We start from the raw sequence: 20,222 nt of genomic DNA on the forward strand, positions 1-20,222 counted from the left end.
AAATGTCATCGAGCTCCTATAGACATTACATGGTATAAAACTTAATAATCAGATTCATCAGGATAAACAGGCCACACATAGCATACAATTAAAAAGAAAATTCATAGAGTCATTAAAATGCACTTAAAAACTATCCAATGCGCCCAATCATGTGTAGGCCACAAACATGAAATGAACTTACAATGACCAAAAAGAAGGACGGGGCGTTCTGAATTTACTTGAGACAAATGCATCTGGAATAAATAAAATCTAATGTTTAATTACAGAGAGTGGAAAGTGCATGATTATAATTTAGTGAGGATAATTTCAGGGAATGGTCTGCCGCAGAGATTTCTGTTGTTTTCTTTTCCTTTTTAAGTGCAAATATTTAGTCTTTTCACTTCTATTTTTAAACTCAGGGGCATTTGTTTTTGTTTGAATCATCCACGCCACATCTGATAATAAATCTGAAGCATCTGATCTAGCTGTAAAGAAAGAAAAAAACGTAGGCTTGGTCGGGGGGGATGGCCCCCGTGCCTGCCAGGATGTGATCTGTGAGCAAGGAGAGGGGGCGGGGGCGGGGGGGTCTGTCTGTGCACTTGACGCAGTAGAATGTCCAGCCTGGACCTACAGATTCCCTCAAGGCAGAAAAAAGTGAAAAAAGCTGAATTCCCAGAAGTCGTTTTGTTCTGCCGTCTTTTGCAAACAATGAAAATGTTAACTGAAATTAGTTGGTTGTTCCTATAAATATACAAGTAGCCTCTACTATGGTTGCAAATTTGAGGGAAATAGAGCATTCTGTGGTTTGGTATGTTTCCATATTTGAAAAGGGTGAAAGAAGCAGGTAGAAGTCAAGGGCTTCTGGTCTGCGCTAAGGAGTGGTTTCCTGCCCGTGCTGGGTGAGCTGCAATATTTCTAACGCCTATAGCCCAACAGAGCAGAGCCAGCCTTGGGCACAGAACACATAGGCTAAAGCTCTCTAAATGCAGGCTGTCATTACAGAGTGGAATGATTATTAAGGGTTTTAGAGTTCATTATGTCAATAATCTATGGATTAGGGACCTTCACAGGCATTTCAGCTGCAATGATTCCAACCTCCTCTACCACTTCTCTAAATAATTGCCAACTTTCATTCTGGAAGGAAATTAAATTAGTATGAAAAAGCAATGTAAAATTAAAACATGCCAAAGATCTGAATACAGTTTCCATTCTGTCATCTCCTTCCCTCTGATCCTCATGGTGTGCAGTTCACAGCAGGGCCAAGGCTAGGGCACTCTAATTTTAAAAGATGGCCAAGCCTACATAATAAAAACAGCTTGAAAGAGGATAAGGTTTGAAAGGAAGTGACCCTGTATTCCTACCATAATTAATGCCAATGGAAAGAATCATGAACAATAGAGATGGCCAAAATAAATGTACTAGAGATAGAGAGTAGTCTTTGATTCAGGAAGCCACACTCATTTTACTAAAGGAAGGAGCAGATCTCCTAAAATGCATCTGTTAGTTAGGTGATTCGAAGATATGATAAATTCAAAAGCAATTTAGAAGATAATGCAAAATAAAGCTGGAACAAGATACTGAATATCCTCCTCCTCTCCAAATTTCCTCTGTAGGTGCAATTGAGATACCTGGGCTCATTTCCACTGTCTTGGGAGAAGCTAATGATTCCTGGAATAATGAAAGCCCCTAAGGGAGGAGGAATATGCTCGCTTGCTTTTCTTACTTTAGTTTGGCAACTAAGCCTTATTTCCTGTTGATCTGCAACAAAATGGAAATGACTTCCTGTGCAATGTTCTCCAAAGCAGTTAAGAAACGACACACGCCATCCTCAACAGAAACTTAGCTAAGATGGAACGTGGCAATGTACCAGCAGCATCTAACAGCAGCACATATCAGCCTCAAAAGTGAATCGTCATGGTCAGCAGAGTCCCTGCTGTGTAAAACACGCCAAAAATACACTGAGAGTACAACAATATTGAATACACATCCATACCGTCCCACTCTCTACCATCGAGTCAAGCGGACATTAATCATGCATAAAAGTGCCCTCCAGTGTGAGCTAACGCATACCAAGAGGAAAAGGGTAGTTGAGATAATAAGTGCTTAACAGGGTTGGAGTGAAGAGTCACCGAGAGCTGGTGAGGACAGAATGGGAATCAGAGTGGAAGTAGGATGAAGGGAGAAGAATGAACTAGATTTGGGGAAGGGAGATGGAGGTGGGGAGGTCAGGGAGTTGAGGCAGAGAAGTAGAACTGCATCAGTAAACAAATGTCATCTGAGCCCCCTCCATGTGCTGGACACAGAACGGTGTGCCAGTTAACACAAGACATACTCTCCTCTTGAGGTGTTTATGGTCTAGTAAGAAGTAAGGAAGAAAATATTCTTAGGAGAGAGATCAGCAGGGAACTGCATTCTGAAGAGGGTCCTTAAAATTTCACATCATGTCCCTAAGATCACAGAGAAAGACCGCAGAGGCAAGGACAAATATTTCATCAAGACAAGCTACTTTTTTGAAGATCACTCTTCTTTTCCACACAGAGCCTCCCGCCACCCCCAAGGTCAAGAAGCATGGTTCAGTGGAAAAATCACAGACTGAGAGTCAAGACACTTCCACTGCAGGCAGGAGAGCTATTCATGTTGATGGCTTGTTGGCCCAGGTGTTCTCCAGGGTACCCTGTAGCTGTGAGCCCCTGAGTCTAGGGTTAGTTCAGCCTGTTTCTCACAAAAGCTGGTAGCATAGGGCAGAAACTAAGTTCCTCAAGGACACAATGCAACTTGGGTTCCTCTGTATCTAATTCTAAGATGAGAAATAACAGGTTAAGGACAGAAGTAAAGAAAAATCAACCTACCTTTACGGAAACATGTCCATCCATTTCATGTATTGAATGGTTGTTGTTGTAGGTTAACCTTGAGAAAGGGTTTCCACAGCCATGGTAACACTACAGAAGAATATTAATGTGAAATTCTACTGGCAAGTAAACCCAATTCTACTTTCTTGGAAATAATCATTAAAACACTGGAGGTGAGTTGTTGTAGACCTCCTGGAGGTTGGGACTATAGTATATGAATTATAGATTTGATATTTTTACAGTTATTTTATTCAAGAAGGGAACTTTTCAGTAAGATACTCCATAGATTTCTTAGGATACCAAAAACTAAATATGGTCAAAAGAGCTAAAAATCAAGAGAATAAGAATTTTCCAAGCACTGACTCCATATTCTAAACTGAAGTAGGTGACATAAGGGCTCAAAAGAAATATGCTAGGAATTTATAATCTACTCATAAAGACAAAAGTTACACAACCCAGACACCAGAGTCCAATCATGTCCGTATCACTCATTCACTATTTTATTACTTAACATATATGTAATGAGTCCTTGCTACATGCAAGGCCCTCTTCTGGGGCCAGGGATGATCTCATGAATCCATGTTCTCATGGGGGTCATAGCAAGACACAGATGCATAAGTCAGAAAGCACTATTGGCTGGTAGTCATTGCTATGCAGAGAATTAAAAGATGCCTGTGTGAAAGATAGTGTGGTGAGGACCACTCTAGATGGTATATTTAGAGAAGATTTCTTGGAGAAAATGACATTTACTCTGAGATATGAAGGAAAGGAAGCAGTGAAACAAATGGCAGGGAAAAGAGCATTCCTGCAGAGAAACAGCAGGTGTGAAGGCCCTAAGTTGGCAGTAGGCCTGGGGCACTATGGAGAGGAAAGGCTATCAGTGTGGAACAGAGTGGAGGTCAAAGGGCAGATCACACACAGCCGTGCAGACCATATGAAGGAGTTAGGATTCTATCCTGAGTGTGATGGAAGGCCCTTTAAGCAGGCCAGGACCGTGATCTGGTCCATGGTTTTTCGGTGTAACTCTGTCTACTGTGTAGAAAATGGGTTTTAGGGAAGGGATCATTGTCAAAGCAAAAACCAAGCTCATCTCTGTAAAAGCAGAAAGATCAGATGAAGGCAAGGCTACTACAGTTGTCCACGGTAGACATGCTGATGGCTTAAACCTCGTGGCAGAGATGGACAGTAGTGAAGAGATTGGGAATATGTTTTACAGGCAGGGCCACCAGAATGTGCAGGTGAGTTGGAGGTAAGAAGTGAGGAAAAGAGAGGAATCGAAGATAACACCTTGATTATAGTAACACAGGTACAATAAAATGACAAAACCTAAGTAATGAAGAGATGGAAGAAAACAGAGGGAAATGAGATGAGTCAAGCAGAATTTCCAGCTGGCATCAAATAATTTTTGAGTTGCTGCCCATCTTGATGCAGTTTTTGAAAGCTAATTCTTATACTGGATAAAGTATTAGAAAAGAGGAGAAAAGAGGAAGGTGTTCTCTTCGTGTTATGACAAACATAAAGGAGCGCAGGCCAAGGTGGGAAGTAGCAGGAGTTCAGTTGTTAGGGTGGGAAATGGGATCCGCCGGATACAGGGAAGGTGGTGAGACATACTGGGGAAAGGCAACACACACACACACACACACACACACACACACACACACACACACACACACCAGTAGTTGCTTCAAAGGAAAGGATGCATGAGGTCAACTATTTTGTCAAAATTTCTGGTAAGGGGTTGTTTGTGGTAAGTGCGCAGGAAACGAAGAAAGACAGATACAGAAGTTATGAAGAAAATTTGACAAGAAACCATTGCCATTTGGCATATATGATCAGACCCCTTTATAAGCTATGTCCCAATGGATAGGCTAGATAAAACTTATGAACTTTCTGATGAAGCCACACCTGCCAAATGTCACGTAGCAGAGGCTCCCAGGCACTTTTCTGGCAAGCAGCACCACGAGAGGAATCCCAAGACAGAGGGATAATATGACAAGGAGGTTGACGACACAGGCGTGGGCAAGGGAGAGGCAGGCCGTGAGCTCACCAACAGGCAGGAAAAAGCAGCAGAGAAAGCAAAGATGTGACCTCGGCAGGGTCATTAGGACAGACGCCAGGCTCTGAAAGATAAGAGTCTAAGGGAGAAAAATTAGCAATCATTTCAGATATTTTGTAATACACAAATTAAGTGTTCACTAAATATTGATTGACCGATGGGCCAAACTGAATAATCACTACATCTTCTGAAATGAGACCATTACTGGTTTTGTGTGTTAGTGACACCAAGGATAAAACTAAAAGACAAAAGCAAAATACTGTAGCAGGAACAAAAGATTCTAAAAAGTGATCAAGCTCATCACTCATCCATCAGCAACAACCCTGACTATTTATGTCCTTTCCATCTATCTCAGGGCAGACGTACTACCTTCTCAAAGGAACTTCAAAATCTAAAAGGCTTTTTTAGTTCTATTTACCCTACTAACAAAATCAGGTACTTAAATTATTCAAGTTCAAAGATAGTCCTGTTCTCAGGACAAACCTGTTTTAAAACTTGCTTTGGGGGCTTCCCTGGTGGCAGAGTGGTTAAGAATCCGCCTGCCAATGCAGGGGACACGGGTTAGAGCCCTGGTCCGGAAAGATCCCACATGCTGCGGAGCAACTAAGCCTGTGTGCCACAACTACTGAGCCTGCACTCTAGAGTCCACGAGCCACAACTACTGAGCCCATGTGCCACAACTACTGAATCCCGCCCACCTAGAGCCTGTGCTCCGCAACAAGAGAAGCCACGGCAATGAGAAGCCCGCGCACCGCAACGAAGAGTAGCCCCCGCTCGCCGCAACTAGAGAAAGCCCACGCGCAGCAACAAAGACCCAACGTAGCCAAATATAAATAAATAAAATAAATAAATTAAAAAGAAAAAAACTTGCTTTGGTAGTTCTGCCAGCTATGTCTGCTGAACACATGGGCTGCATCTTCCATAAGTTTTGATCAAAGAAATGTTTTATAACAGAGCTTCTAGTGATGTAATAAAAAGCGGTACTCATCCACAAGGCAATGAGAACAGAAAGTTTTTTTAGGACAGCAAGCATGATGGAAATGCAGATCTCATTGGCTGATCCAACAAACAGTTTGGGGCACTTACTCTGTACCAGGCACCGCTTGATATCTAGAAATACAGTAGTGAACAAGATGTGTGCATGAGGTTCTCATGCTTGCAAAGCTTACACTTTGGCGGGTAAGAGAGAGATGATGAATAAGTAAATAACTACACATACTGATTCCAGAGAGCAGTAGCACCATGACGAAAATGAAACTGGTGACGAGGCTGGAGGGGAGCCACAGAGAGGGGCAAGCTGGGGGGACAGCGTGATTCTAGGCTGAGTGGTCAGGGAGGACCTCTCTGAGGAAGTGACATTTCAGCAGGGACTTGAATGGAGAAAATAAGCCATGGCGAGACACAGAATGTTGGGACTAGAAGGGATCTTTTACAGATGAGGAAACTGAGGAAGACAGAGGGGAAGGACCTATTTCATCTCCTGGGCTTCACATCCGGGAATCTGCCTCACCTGTGCATTAACTTCAACCCTCAGCACCCAAGAGGCTTTGCCTCCACACTGGCAAGCCTTGGGGACCAGAAGACAGGCACTGAGGACCGTGACAATCACATCAGGTGGGGGACAACTGGCCAATGTTAAACCCAGGGTGTGCTAGGAAGGGTGACACCAAATATTGTTAAGGCCCCTTAGCAGATAAAAGAGGGATTGAAGCCCTCTGGCTAGCCCAGCTAGTCTCAGTGGTTGGCACGGCATTATAGGGAAGGACATTGGGACTCAGTAAAATAAGGATTTATCTGATAAAGCCATTAAACTGAAGGGCGAAGGCGCAGTTTAAAAAGGAGGAGGTGTTCTGACAGAGGAAGGATGCTGCCTGACTTTCCCCAGGGAGATTCTTAATAGGATTGCAGCGGGGTGGTGTTTACTTAGATGGTCTGTTATCTGAGCTCTCTCTGTACACCGTCAGTAAATGAGCTAGTGTTTATTAAGTGCCTATTGTAAGTTCCCTGGGGACATCAGAGGCGGATAAGGCAGAATCACAGTCCTCCAGCGAAACCAGAGACTTTGATTCTTCCGTACTTTATCTCACTTGAATTATAGCTATTTTTATATTTTTTCTTGTCCCTAAAAAAAAGCTCTTCACGAGGCTTACATAACATGAATTTACTCAAGAAAGTGCCCCGTAGACCAAGATTACTTTTTTACTCTTTATATCCCCTGCATAGACTTTTTTAGTTCTTGCATAAAATAGGCACTAAATAAATATTTGCTTAATTATACTGTTTTCAAGAAGCTTATAGGAAGAGGAAGGTAATCAGAAATGTCTCCCATCAGAAAAATCCCTAAATGTTCTGAACTGTGCAAGGCAGTTGGGGGTGGTTATTGGCCAAACCCTCAAGGCTGATTGCTAGCTCCAGACCCATCTTCCTTCCTTTCCCAGGCACCCAACCCTCAACGGTGTGGAGTGGCTCAAGGCTGGCCTCGCCAAGCCAGACTCAGGAGTCAGGCTCGAATCTGAACCTGGGTTCCTTCCTCTGTCGAAACCCCTGGGTACCACTGCCACTGTGGGCAGATGAAGTAAGCGGAACTGCTCTGAGCCTTGGTTTCCATGTTTGTTGTCTGAAAGGGCACAGTAGCTCCTGTTGAGGCTGCTGAAGGGCTACCTTGACATCAGTGCACATCAGTATTACCTCAGCAGCCCGGTCCTGCCAGCAGCTAAACTAGAACCTCAACGTTATCTGATATTTTGATCCCCGTGTCCCGTTACCCATCAAGTCCTGATGATCTCCCTGCTGCATCTTCTCTCAAAGTTGCTCTCTCTCCTCTAACCAAACGGCCAACGCCTCAAATTGTCCACTTACTGCATCTCCCCTGACTGTTCTCATACTCATTTCCTGCATCTTTGCTCAATCGTGCCGCACAGCACTGTACTGTCCCCTTTCTAAATGGAATCTGTTTCACTCTTCTGCTTAAAAAAAGTCAGAGGCTTCCCTTGAAGTACAGAATGAAGGGCATGCATGCGAGGTCCTTTAGGCCCCTCCTCACTCTACAAACTCACTTCCTACAACTTCCCCGCACTCTGTTCACATTCCCAGCTCGCGGAGGAGCTCCCGCCTCCTTTGCCAGGATACCACTGCCCCCTCTCTGGTGGCAAAATCCCACTCATTCTTCAAGACGCCAGCATCTACAGCCACAGAGAAATTTAGTTGTGCACTAAATGTTCCACGCTCATACTTCTATTGCAAACCATTTTGAATTCTCTGTACGTATTCTTGACACCCCCCCCAGGGTGGCAAGGACACATGCTCTCTCTCTACAACAGTGATATGCTGATCACGGAACCCAACCCCTAGCAGATGCCCATGATGTTTCATGAGTGTGTAACGAATAAAGGGAAATGAAAATAATAAAATTGACTGTTGTTGCTGATTTATGGAATCTGCTTCACAAGAGATAATACAAGCTAAATAGGAAATAAGTTACGGATGCTTTTGACAATTTTATGGGCGCTAAACTTATAATAGTTACTGTGTGAAACCTAAAAAGTTGGGAAGAATATCTTTAATCTTTTGAGGTGGACATCACAGACATCTGCTGGTGTGGCTGCCACAGACAGATGGTGTGTGCTAGGCAGTGCCGGGACTTCGTATAAGGATGCATTTCTTTTGCCCTTAAGAACACAAGAATGTCCTGGTAAGAATAACATAGTGCATTACTCAGGAAGGCCTCTGTCTTCTGTAAACACGTAAAATATGTTTGGTTGGGATACATTCTGATTAGAGAATAGGAGTGGTACAGACTAGTGCTTCTGAAACCTTATTATGCACACAAATCACCCAGCCTCCCTGGTAACATGCAGACTCTGATTCCAAAGGTCTGGGGTTGGCCCTGAGACTCATCCTTTCGAACAAGCTCCCTGGAGATGCAGGTGCTGATATTTCAGGGACGGTACTTTGAGTAGCTCTGACTCTTCCAATCCTATTAATCTGGTAAGATCAGCACTATGATTTTCATCTCCAAGATTTTCACTGTTTGAACTTTCTGATTTCTAATTTTCATTCATTACCAAAGTTTAACATTTTAAACATCTATTTAGGGAGAAGCATGGGTGAAATAGAGGTTGTCCACATCCTCTCTTCCTCTTATCTTGAGAACTATTATTATATCCACACAATTTCTCAGCTTTCTCTTTTCTCTACCTCCTTTAAATTAAAAAAAAGAATGACAGGCAGGTTTATTGCCTTTGAGGAATATGTCTAGGTTCATCTTAAAGCCCAATAATGGACAAGTGGACCATTTACCATTTGGGAAATTGTGAGAAGGTTCAAAGTTATTCCAAAGTTTCTAATTTGTTCATATAGTGATACATACTGGAGTTGGCAAATACAGTCCTAGTAAATAAATGCTATCAAGAAGAAATTATTTATTATTACCATAGAATAATAAATATCATAGACTAGGAAGGGGTGTGGTTCCATGGACCCAATCCCATATTTTCCCAAATATCTGATGGTCCTAAAGCTTTACTCCTTCCTCTCCCCTGGCAGTTGTTTTGATATGACAGCATTAGAGCTTGTCTGCTACCAAAGAGGATTTAAAGGGGTCTCCGGTGCCAAAGCCCAGGACAAGATCAAAACAGCGATTTAGAAATAACTGTACGCACGATAACGTAATCGAAAGAGAGATGAGTGAGCTAGATATACCAGGGACCTCAAAGAGTCAAAATGGTTTAACCCTAGATTATTCTTATTTCCAGAAAAAAGGAGGGCATGCGAGTATGTTGTTCTTGTAAAAAGAAATAAGTTAAAGTTTTCAAACTGTTTGGCCTTAAAATCCAAGGCCAAAAACAAACTATAAACTTAGAGCCATGTCTTTGGACAGATGAGGTAATATTCTCCAAGGACACTGGTTCCTGACAATTTAGTAATTTAGAGATTCTCTCCTGTCTTTCTCTGTCTCACCCTCCTGTCTCCTGTCTCAGTGTCTCAGGTGACTATTCCCACATCTTGGGTTCCTATCAATTCAGGATTGAATATTTTTACAAAAACTTGAATTTAATTTTTGGCTTGTTCTTTATTCTTATCCATTCTCCCCCTGTCATGTAATTTTTATGTATGTATTAATTTATTTATTCAAGTTTGGGGACAGTTAAAAGGCTGCCAAAATTTCTATTTAAAATAGAAAACAATCACTGGACTGAGAGTAAGAAGATCTGGGTTGGAGAAGTTCTGACCAAATAATTATCGGCTTTCGTTCTTGGAGCAAGTCTCAATCTCTTTGAGTCTCAGTTTCCTCATCTACAAAATGAAGACAATTATTCCCAGGATTGTTATAAGATTAAAAAATCATAGACATGAATGCTCTTTTTAAAGTAAAGAAGGCTCTATTTATTTACAAATACTATAATCCAGCTACCCAACTAGTTGCAAAATTGTATTCAATGGCAAAAGATACAGGTTTTGACTCGCTCTTAAAACAAGATATGAGAAGGAGTTTCAGCATCAGATTATTCTACCTTTATTTACCTAATCTATCAGGTAAAAGGTTAGGTTCCTATTTAATAAGAGACTGACTAGAAACACGGAGGAAAGGCCAAGATGTTGGGTTTTTAAAAACAACCACACAGACAGTAGAAACTCTTAATATTCTTTTTGTTATCCTTGGTATGCCTTATCTGAGGACATCAGTACTGTTTAATAAAAACAAAGCTGGATTAAAACTGATTCAAAGGTGAGTGTGCGCCAGCTTTTTAGGCACTAGATCCAGCAAAGGATTTAAGATGCATGTGCTGAGATCAGAGAGTTGAGGGTTAGGCTCAGTCCCTGCGATGTTCTGCATTATTATTCCTGGATTAAGAGATGATTGAAGAACAGGACAGTCAAAAGGCAGACGATGTGGACTGATCTCACAGTCACTTTTAATAAAGAGTTTATAGCAAATTATGATGAAATAATACAAACATATAAGCCTGCAACAATTAGCGAGATGACTAATCACAAAATACTGACCCAATATGGGTATTCAGACCCACAATTACTTCATTCCTTTCCTCCCCGAAAAGTAAGATGTATAGGTAGGTGTGGCTTTTATTCTTATTAAAAACTTTTTAAGGGAAACATTGAGGAAAGGCTGCAGCTGGTGAGTGTTGGGGGTCAACAGTGTTCAGTGCTCATTACAAGACAGAACCTGCCAAGAGAAAAGATGTTTCCAAACTGCTTCTTTGTGGTCGTTGCTTTGTAAGTGTGAATAAACTTTAAATGTAGAGACATTTTTTCAATTATAGACTGAATCTGGTGGCTGAAGTGTTAATATGGGGGTGTGTATAAATACTTTCATTGTCTGAACTTACTTATTCCTCACTGTGTTTTAAAGGGCTTTAAACTTTTTGGATATTTGGAATATCTTATCATATATGTCTATAATAGCTCTCATTATTCCATTGAAAAATAAAATTTCATCCAAGTTTTTGGGAAATCACTGTTTAAAACAATCTTAGCACTGAACTAACTTGAAATCTTACCTCTCAAAAATGTCACATTATTAATGGAATAACTGTAGTGTGAATTACTATTAATTACTACTAATTACTATTAATTACTACTAATTACTATTAATTACTACTAATTTTAAAAGGGATTCTGTAGCTTATTGATTTTTCAGTACTATACCTGCCACATATACTTGGAATATGTGTCAAAATCATAGGTTATATGCCTCTAATACACTTATAACTCAATTTTAATCCCTAATTTTCTTATTAGTCTCCACTTTCTGAGGAAAATGTTTTATTGTTTCCTTTTCCAGACAACTTGTCTCTAAAGTATGTTAAAGACTTTGTTTGTTATACACACACACTTACACACAGACACACACACACACACATCAGATGCAACCAATAGCGTATCTTAGGGCATTTTAACACCAAGGGTTGGATGGCTGGTCAGTGAGACCATAAGAGGAAGGCTGAAGAAAGGAAAAGAGATTTGCCTTCAAGAATTGATTCCATGGCTATATGTAGATTTAATAAAGCAAAGTGATGAACTACTTTGCCTTTTGTGATTGGGGTAGAATCTGTGAAAACAGAGGTTGGGATTGTGGGGAGGTGGGGCAGGTTTACACCAGAACTTACACATATAGTCAGAAATCGATACCCCATTTCACTTTCAAAAATTCTCCTTATTAAAAAAAAAGTCTTTAACCTTCTAGAAGGACAGGTGTGGGGCATTGTTTTTCTATTTATCCTTGCTGGACCTTTGTGTTATTTTCAACTAGAATGTGTTTATTCTCAAAGAAAAGTTGTTTAGGCATGACCTTAAATAATGATTTAAAACTGGAAAACGTAATCATTTTCCCCTAAAAGATTCCGTAATACGTTAACTAATATCAAAACAAACAAACAAACATGTAGCACATAAAAAGCTTACGATTAAAGTCTTGTGGATTTAGACTAAATTGATGATATTTTTGAATCATTATATTTAAAAAAATTCTAAGCAAATTGTGTCCTTGCAAATTAATTTGGCAATTAATCTAAATTAAAAAATTTTAGACATTTCTATCAACTTTCCTTCTAAAATCAAAGAGTTATCACTTTATTTTAAAAGTGTGTGTTTCCGTAAGTCTTTTAATCCGAAACTGAGTCTCAGATTTCTCAGGAGAAAGAGGATATAATAACTTCCTCACTGAGTTCCTGTGAAGATGAAAGAAAACGATGGATGTGGAAGCACCTTGTAAACAGTCAAGGGCTATAATATTATTAGTAAACAGAATCTTTTCCATTCACTCTGTGAAACCCAAAGCACAGAAACAACTTTAACACAGTTAATAACTAACCATACTGAAAACTAATAAAATTTCAAATAAAAATTTCAAAAGGTAACACAATATACATTTTTATGAGAGCATTAAGAAGGTTAGATAACTTTTTTTAACTCTTAAAATACTGAAATTTCAGAATATAATGGAGTATAATATCTAATTATCGATAACAGAGGACTTATGAAATGTTTGTACAAATAACTAAGAATACCCTTGAAGATAATGGTGGCTAATTTAATTGAGGGTTCTTCCAGCTACCTGTCCACCTCCTTTCAAGACCTCTGGCTCTGTAATGGGTTGTCTCCAAATCTCTTAGAATTCTGATTAAAATATATAGATATATTTCATTTACATAAAATAACTTAAGGCATTCTATACTGGAATAAGTATCATAATTAATTATAGTGGATGAAATTGTATATTTAAAATTTTTTTCTAGTTAATCTGTGGCGAGGGCTGACTTCCCGTAAAAGCTGATTAGAATGTCATTTTTACTTTGTCTTTTTACGTCATAGAAGCTGTCACCTCTGCCATGTTGTTTTTATTGTTCAATGACCATCTGATATGCTGAGAGTGCCTTTTTCAATAGATACATTGAAAATAATATTAACAAAACATTTTCCTTCTTTATACATAAAAGTAAATATAAATAAAGCATCTGATATTTTCTCCTTTCATCATAATGAGACACCGTGTGTTCTGTAATGAGGGAAAAAGGACACTCTGTTTTAGGGAATTTTGCTTTACAAGACTGACACTATTGGAAGCTGGATAACTACTCAGTATAATTTTGGAGGCAATGGGAAACCTTTACCTCAATTGTTTAAAGAAGTATCCTGTCTCTTTCATTTTAGTTAAAGACATGTTTTTAAATCAAATATTCACTGGACCCAACCTTGCAAAAATAACCTCAAATGTCCTTTCCAATTCCTTGACATTAAGATTCTGTCTTAAATTCACACCAAAGGACAATGAAGGTGACTTCCATGATTTGTGGGACACAATGCAAGATTTCTTTTTCATAAATTAAGAATTTCAAGATGACAACAGCAGACTACTCAACTGAGCACAGGGGTTCCTCCTAACTGCAGCCCATGAAGCTGGCCCTGAGTATAACTTATACTAGAGTATAGGAAACTGAGAATCGATCACTAGAGGAAGAGACCATAGAACAGGTACATACTAAGGGTAGGTTGTCTACAGAAGGAGAGGCTAAGACAGCCCAAGATATACATCATTCCTCTCTAAAATTCTGTCTAAAACTAGCCTCATTTCAATCTGGCTTTATCTAGCCATTAACATCTTTGGAAGATGTTGGCCAATTGCAGCTTACGCTGTTTCCCATCTTGGGGATATTTTCATATTTATAGGGGACACTGAAAAACAAAATTACTTTAAAAATGAAAAATCATCTTTTTTTAGGTGGTGTTTTAGTACCATGAGAGACCATACTGACATTTGGGGCAGGGTCCCAATACCTCTTAGGCCGTCTCTCAGGAGACCCGTCTGTTGGTTCATCTACTAGTACCTAATCCTGCTACTGCAATTGTTAGAGTGTTAAATTTGCATCTCCTATTTAAGAGGCAGTTTTATTTTTCCATTAAAAAGTAATATATTTTCATAGCAATTTTTTTAAAGAATTTTTTTGATGTGGAACATTTTTAAAGTCTTTATTGAATTTGTTACAATGTTGCTTCTGTTTTGTTTTGGTTTTTTGGCTGTGAGGCATGTGGGATCTTAGCTCCCCCAGTAGGGAACGAACCTGCACCCCCCTGCATTGGAAGGCGAAGTCTTAACCACTGGACTGCCAGGGAAGTCCCTCATAGCAATTTTAGCAAATTTTGAAGGATCAGCCCTAGAACTGAGACTTGGAGAGGCCAAGAGGTAAGTGATTGCTGTCTCTTCTCAGTTGGCCAGGTGTTTTAGCCAGTACTGCTGTTTCTGATCTCTGTCACCACTGTTGGCAACAAATATCTCTTCAATTACAGGATCCAGTTACTTCTGAATCAATCTCTATTTGAAGCTTTTGATAATATCAGTGAATTTTAGTGAATGCTGTAATCTAATATGAAATTACAACATTTACTGAGTGCTATCAACATATGAACAATATTTAGATTTAAATCATGATAGATATACTAGTATTTATTATTTACCTTTAAATGTATTTTAAACAAGATAACTAAGAAGGATCAAGTACATTTATGTTCGTGTGTGTGTATGTGTGTGTGTTTGGTATGACTGATAATTTAATCAGAAACACATTTTATTACTGGAATAAAATGCATAATGTTACACTTGGCAAGGCCTATGGGCTTAGAGTACATATGACCTGAACAAAAGAGAGTAATCAAAGCCATCTCCTAGGTTCACATGCATTGCTAGGGTTTACTTTTCACGGCGATGTGCTATAAATTGTAACCATCTATACTCCAAGAGGCACCTATATTGGAGAAATTAATCCTAAATAAATCAAGCCCTTTTACATTAGATTTTTCCCTTTTAAACATAATATCTCCAAGTAACTACCACAATGTTTATCATTTTGTCAACTGTCTAGATATGGTATTATCTATCTTTGCATATAAACACTTGGTCATAGTTTCTATAACTTTAAAAATAATCATGGTAATTTCAAAAAGGTGTCACACCTCACAGATCTTTCTAATTATGGGTTCAGTTTTTACTAATTATTTTAGAAAATGATAAATTTCAGTCTTATACTTTACTTAGATCTGTGTATATAAGGACATGCCTCAGCGAACAAGATGTACTTATGATAATCTTTTGTTGTTGGTAAAACACCCATTTGAATATAGCCCATATTTTTTGGCTATGTCTTTAGATTGTGGAATATAGGCTCTTTGATCACACAGCTGGAAGAAGAGGGCGTTTACCCTGATTTCATGTTAGGGAGAAGAAACACTAACAGACAAAAATCTTACGTAGTCACCATTTACTTCAGTTGGTCTCCCCTACTTGTGCTATTGTGTGAAATCATTCCAACTAGAAAACAGACACGAGTGCATAACTTGATTTTTTTGTTATTTGGTTATTATATATAAAATCTCCACACTGCAGAGGCCGTGTGTAAGAGTTCCACTCAAATGAACTGATTTTCAATCATGTGTAATCATGTTTTTTGTTGTGTTCCTTCCAAACTTTATATAACCCCGTTACTTCTAAAAATGTTTTTTCTTTTCTCATAACTATATAAAAGGCAGCAAATTCTTTCAAAAGAATAATTTAAAGAGATATTTGATAACCATATGCATTCTGCCACATTTTTCTTTTTCAAAGAAAAGATTCATTTCAGAGTTTTTACAAGTGAAACTAAAAATAAATAATTCAGAGAGATATATGAAACAGTAAATATATGTCATGTCCAAATTTGCTACAGGAAAAAATTAACAAATGAAAACCAAAAACTATTCACCAACTTACTAAAATAAATCAGTTTCCAAAGGATCCGGAACTTATTGAAGGAGTAATAACATGTAATTTTGGAAGTTTCTATACTTATAAACTTGAGGTCTGCAGACTTTAAAGTTAATTTTAAATCAAATCTAGCTTGATGAGTTCTTTAAAAAATTGACATTGTAACAGGACCCAATATCCAGCTGTTCTGTGGTCAAATCTGATTCTTCATCCCAAAGGGAAAAGTCTGCAGAAACATATTGCTAGTTTGCTTTTATTCCATACTGATCAAATGCTTCACTCTTACTTTTTAAAATGCAAAGCAAGCAATGCCTTTTTTATTTGGGGTGAATTAAAATTATATATTTCACGTGTTCCAAATATCTCAAAAGACTAAAATGTGTGGATTTGTTGGTTTGCAGTTTTTGGTAAAATACCAAAACGAAGGGGAAAGGTGCAGATATAGCATCTTTGGGTTTAAGAAGCGTGTTTAGGAAATAAGCAGCCACGAAACCACCTGCTTCCTATACTGGTTTGGGCATTGGTGGGATATAGAACAGCAAATCTCAGGTGTCATCTCAGAAGTGGCAATAGATACATAAGTCTGTACGCACAACCAAACCACAGATTCACACTAAAAGGGTGCTGGTTTTCCCAGCAATATAACTGAATTTATGGTCAATATACCACTGTGTAATTCAATAAAATATTAGCAATTCTGTTTTTCCATGTCATACTATACGATTCTCTTTTTTTTTCTTTAACCACAATAACAACAGCAGTATTTACTTTTCTTCCTAGGTAGAAATTAACAATGTGGAAACATCACTGTGTATCCTGGGTGTCAATTTGCATTGTAATACAGTGGGAAAATAAAGCAGAATTTAGCCTAAATTCAGGACTTAAATCACAAAGTAGTTTTAAATGGGGTATTTAAATACTGGAGGACTTTAATTTTAAAATCAGTCTTCAAGGCACAGACCTGGTGTGACTGACTATTCAACCGTAACTTTTAAAGCTATTGCTTCTGCTAAATGATTGTGAACCAATGGGGAAGAGTAAATTACATTCTTCAGAATAATCGTTCCAAAATAAATATTTAGAGGTATTCGATATCATTTCAAGGTCAAATGAATACTCTGAATGATTCTTGCAGGTTACGCTTGCCTTTGACCCAGTACAGATCATAGGAAATGCCTTCTTTCTGGTGAATGGCTGATGGCAACTGACCCTGGCAAGTTTCATTAATACAAGGCTGCTACTACGGATGCGCTGGTGCCCAAAGCAACGCCTGACAAGAAGACAACGAACAAGTAAGTGTCAGAGAACCCTGCTTGGTTACTAGAATCAACCACATAATCATTGGGAAAACTAAGGAAGAGGGATTACAATAATTTCAATCAATGCAAATTATGTGGAATCACACTACTCCCACACTATCTGTTAGTTCAGGCACAACCGTTCCATTTCCAATATCTACTCATCCATCATAGCAAAATGCAAAATAAGTTCTGTCCTAACAATGACAACAAAAACACAGTCGGTTTTAAAATAAAAATTCTGACGTCTAGATAGACTGAATAGAAAAATGAACATAGGAAGATAACAGACAGTTTATGCTTTATTTCTACCTTTCCCCCCTTTATTTCAAATAATTTGTCGGAGCTTTACAACACATTTCCCCCACTATCACACAGAGAGCCTGGTCAGTAAATCCAAGTGAGGAAACTAAAATCTGAATCACCAGGCTCATGAAGCCGACTGAAAAAGTTGCTGCATTAAGTTATCTGAAGACTGACCCACTGTGGCTACTTCGAATGTAGCGTTCCCTCAGCATGCCATTATTCTTTACTCTTTAACATTCATACTTCACCACACGGATGTTCAATAAACCCAGGACAAATAAACTGAGGGCGGGGGCTTCCCTCATTCTTACAAGGGTATTTTTCAATTATATATTTTGCTACATTTTAAAGAGATAAAAGCTGTATCTGCAAGTGATTAAAAGATGTTTTATATTCATGGTTTCATTTCTGCTGAAATAAATGCGTAATTTAAACCACACATAATTCATACCAATTTAGGCCCATTACAGAGTTCTAGCTTCTTTTTTTATGATAGCTACTAATTAAAACAGAGTGTTACTGTCACGCTGAGCCTGTGACTTCGACATACAGGTTAATGAATAAAACAGCCTGACATAAAAATGAAAACAATGATACAGACAGAGCTGCAAGCTGTTATGTTCCCAGTGTGTGGTAAAGATTAAGTAGATTCGCTGAAGTTAAGAACTGTGCAGAGAAAAAAACTTGTAATTTCTTCTTTTCTTTTTTTTTTTTAAAGGAATTAGTGAAGGATTTTTGAGAGAAATCTGAAATAGTATTAATTTCTCTAACTTCTGGGGCCCTCATTCCCAGCTCCCCATCCAAGAATTTAAACTCATCAGAGTCACTTTTAAAGGATAAATGATGGGATAGTTTAATATAATCCTGAATATAGGTTTAGATTGAAAATGGGAATTGGGACCATAATTAATTATGTTGCCAAGTTTTTTGAACTTTAAGGAGACAGATTGAGGCAAATGAGGACATTTATAAGACTGCAACCTTATAAAAGTTCATGGGTTAAAACTTTGGTAAAACGACAGTATCTTTCTGACATTGATTAATTCCATGTGCAGCATGAGTGTGAGGAATTAATACCCTTTTGGTGTTTTCACTTTCTGAAACCACTGTAATAAGAGACTGACGTAAAATTAAAACCAAATATAAACATAGTCTTCAGCCAGGGTTACGGCCTTATTATCACTCTTAATAAACGATAATGAGTAATAATAAATACTGATCGCCCTCAGTACCCTCTGCTCTGCACGCATATTTGCTCTCGCATCCATCCATCACGTCTTTCAGGATAATAACACAATTCAATCCCATCAAATCCTCAAAACCGCTCCCTCGGGAGGGATGTTTTATCTCTACTTCTGCAAGCCCAGGGAGGATTTTACTTGTTTGAAGGGGGCGGAGAATGGAGCGGGGTCCTATTTATTTCCATTGATTACTCCCCTGGTTCTCACAGGCGCTCAGGGATCGGGTGGGAGGAAGAGAGGAGGAGGTGCGGAGATTCCCTCCTTCAGAAAAGAAAAAGGGTTCAGGAAACGAGGCAGGAGGAGGAGGGGTGCGGGGGGAAGAGAGGGTAGCGTGTTCGGAGCGATCAGCAACGAAATGAATATATACACATATGTATTTTGCGTGATTTAGCGGGATCGAGGGATGAGGAATAAACATTTACAACCCAGCTAAGTTGCTAAAAAGAACTTTGTTAAAAACACACAAACAAACCAACCCAGAAACATTTTCTCAGGTTCATTTCCCGCTCAAGGTCTTGGTGGTTTCAGGGAACTGCTTTTACAGAGCAGGAGATGGACAGCGCCCCGAAGGGGACCGGGAGAGGAACCGCGACCTGACCCGAAGGACAGCTCAGCGGCAGCGCCGAGGTGCCCGCGGTGAGCTCCAGGGGCCTTGGCGACCCGCGCGGAGCGGGGGCTGGGGGCTGCGGGGAATTCTCCCGCCTCGACCTCTGGGGGCGGGAGTGTGCAGCGAGGAAGGGGTAGGAAGGGCGCACGAGGAAACGAAACAGCACCCCAAATTCAGCAGTTTGCGAAGTGCCCCCAAGAGAACAGCTGGGACCTAGAGCCAATCGTTCGGATTCCTGAGGGTCAGAGCTGCCCCGCCTGCAGTCCTGAAGGCAGCGCCAGACTCCCTCATAGACGGTGCTACGGCCGGATGCCCTGTCGCTCCAGCTGGGGCGGGAAGGAGCGTCCCCTTGGTGGCCGCTCTGCTTTCCCGGTACAAGTAGGATCGGGTCCCAGGCCACCCCGCTGAGCTCCAGGAAGTTTCTCTAACGTTGCTCGCCTACCACGCAGAGGGCAAACGAGGAGCCAGAGCGGTGGGGGGTCCGCCGGGCGAGGCCGGCGAGATCCCAACGCCCCCGGGGGCTGAGCGGCTCCGGACCGCCCGCCAGGAACCTGCGCCGCCCCGCCGGCGGGCGAGCCCCGCGCGCTGTCCTGACTTCTCGCTTTTCGCCTCACACGCAGACGCGCCCTGCA

The 20,222-nt window shown here is 39.9% G+C and overlaps 1 protein-coding gene across 1 annotated transcript in view; it reads right to left on the reverse strand.

Moving 5' to 3' along the window:
* The window catches only part of NDNF (neuron derived neurotrophic factor), a 37,933-nt gene that overhangs the window by 17,129 nt on the left and 582 nt on the right, over window positions 1-20,222 (reverse strand). The gene's annotated exons all lie outside the window — the stretch shown is intronic.

Source organism: Grampus griseus (genome assembly GCF_964374135.1).
Source record: "Grampus griseus genome assembly, chromosome: 4".
Taxonomy (NCBI): domain Eukaryota; kingdom Metazoa; phylum Chordata; class Mammalia; order Artiodactyla; family Delphinidae; genus Grampus; species Grampus griseus.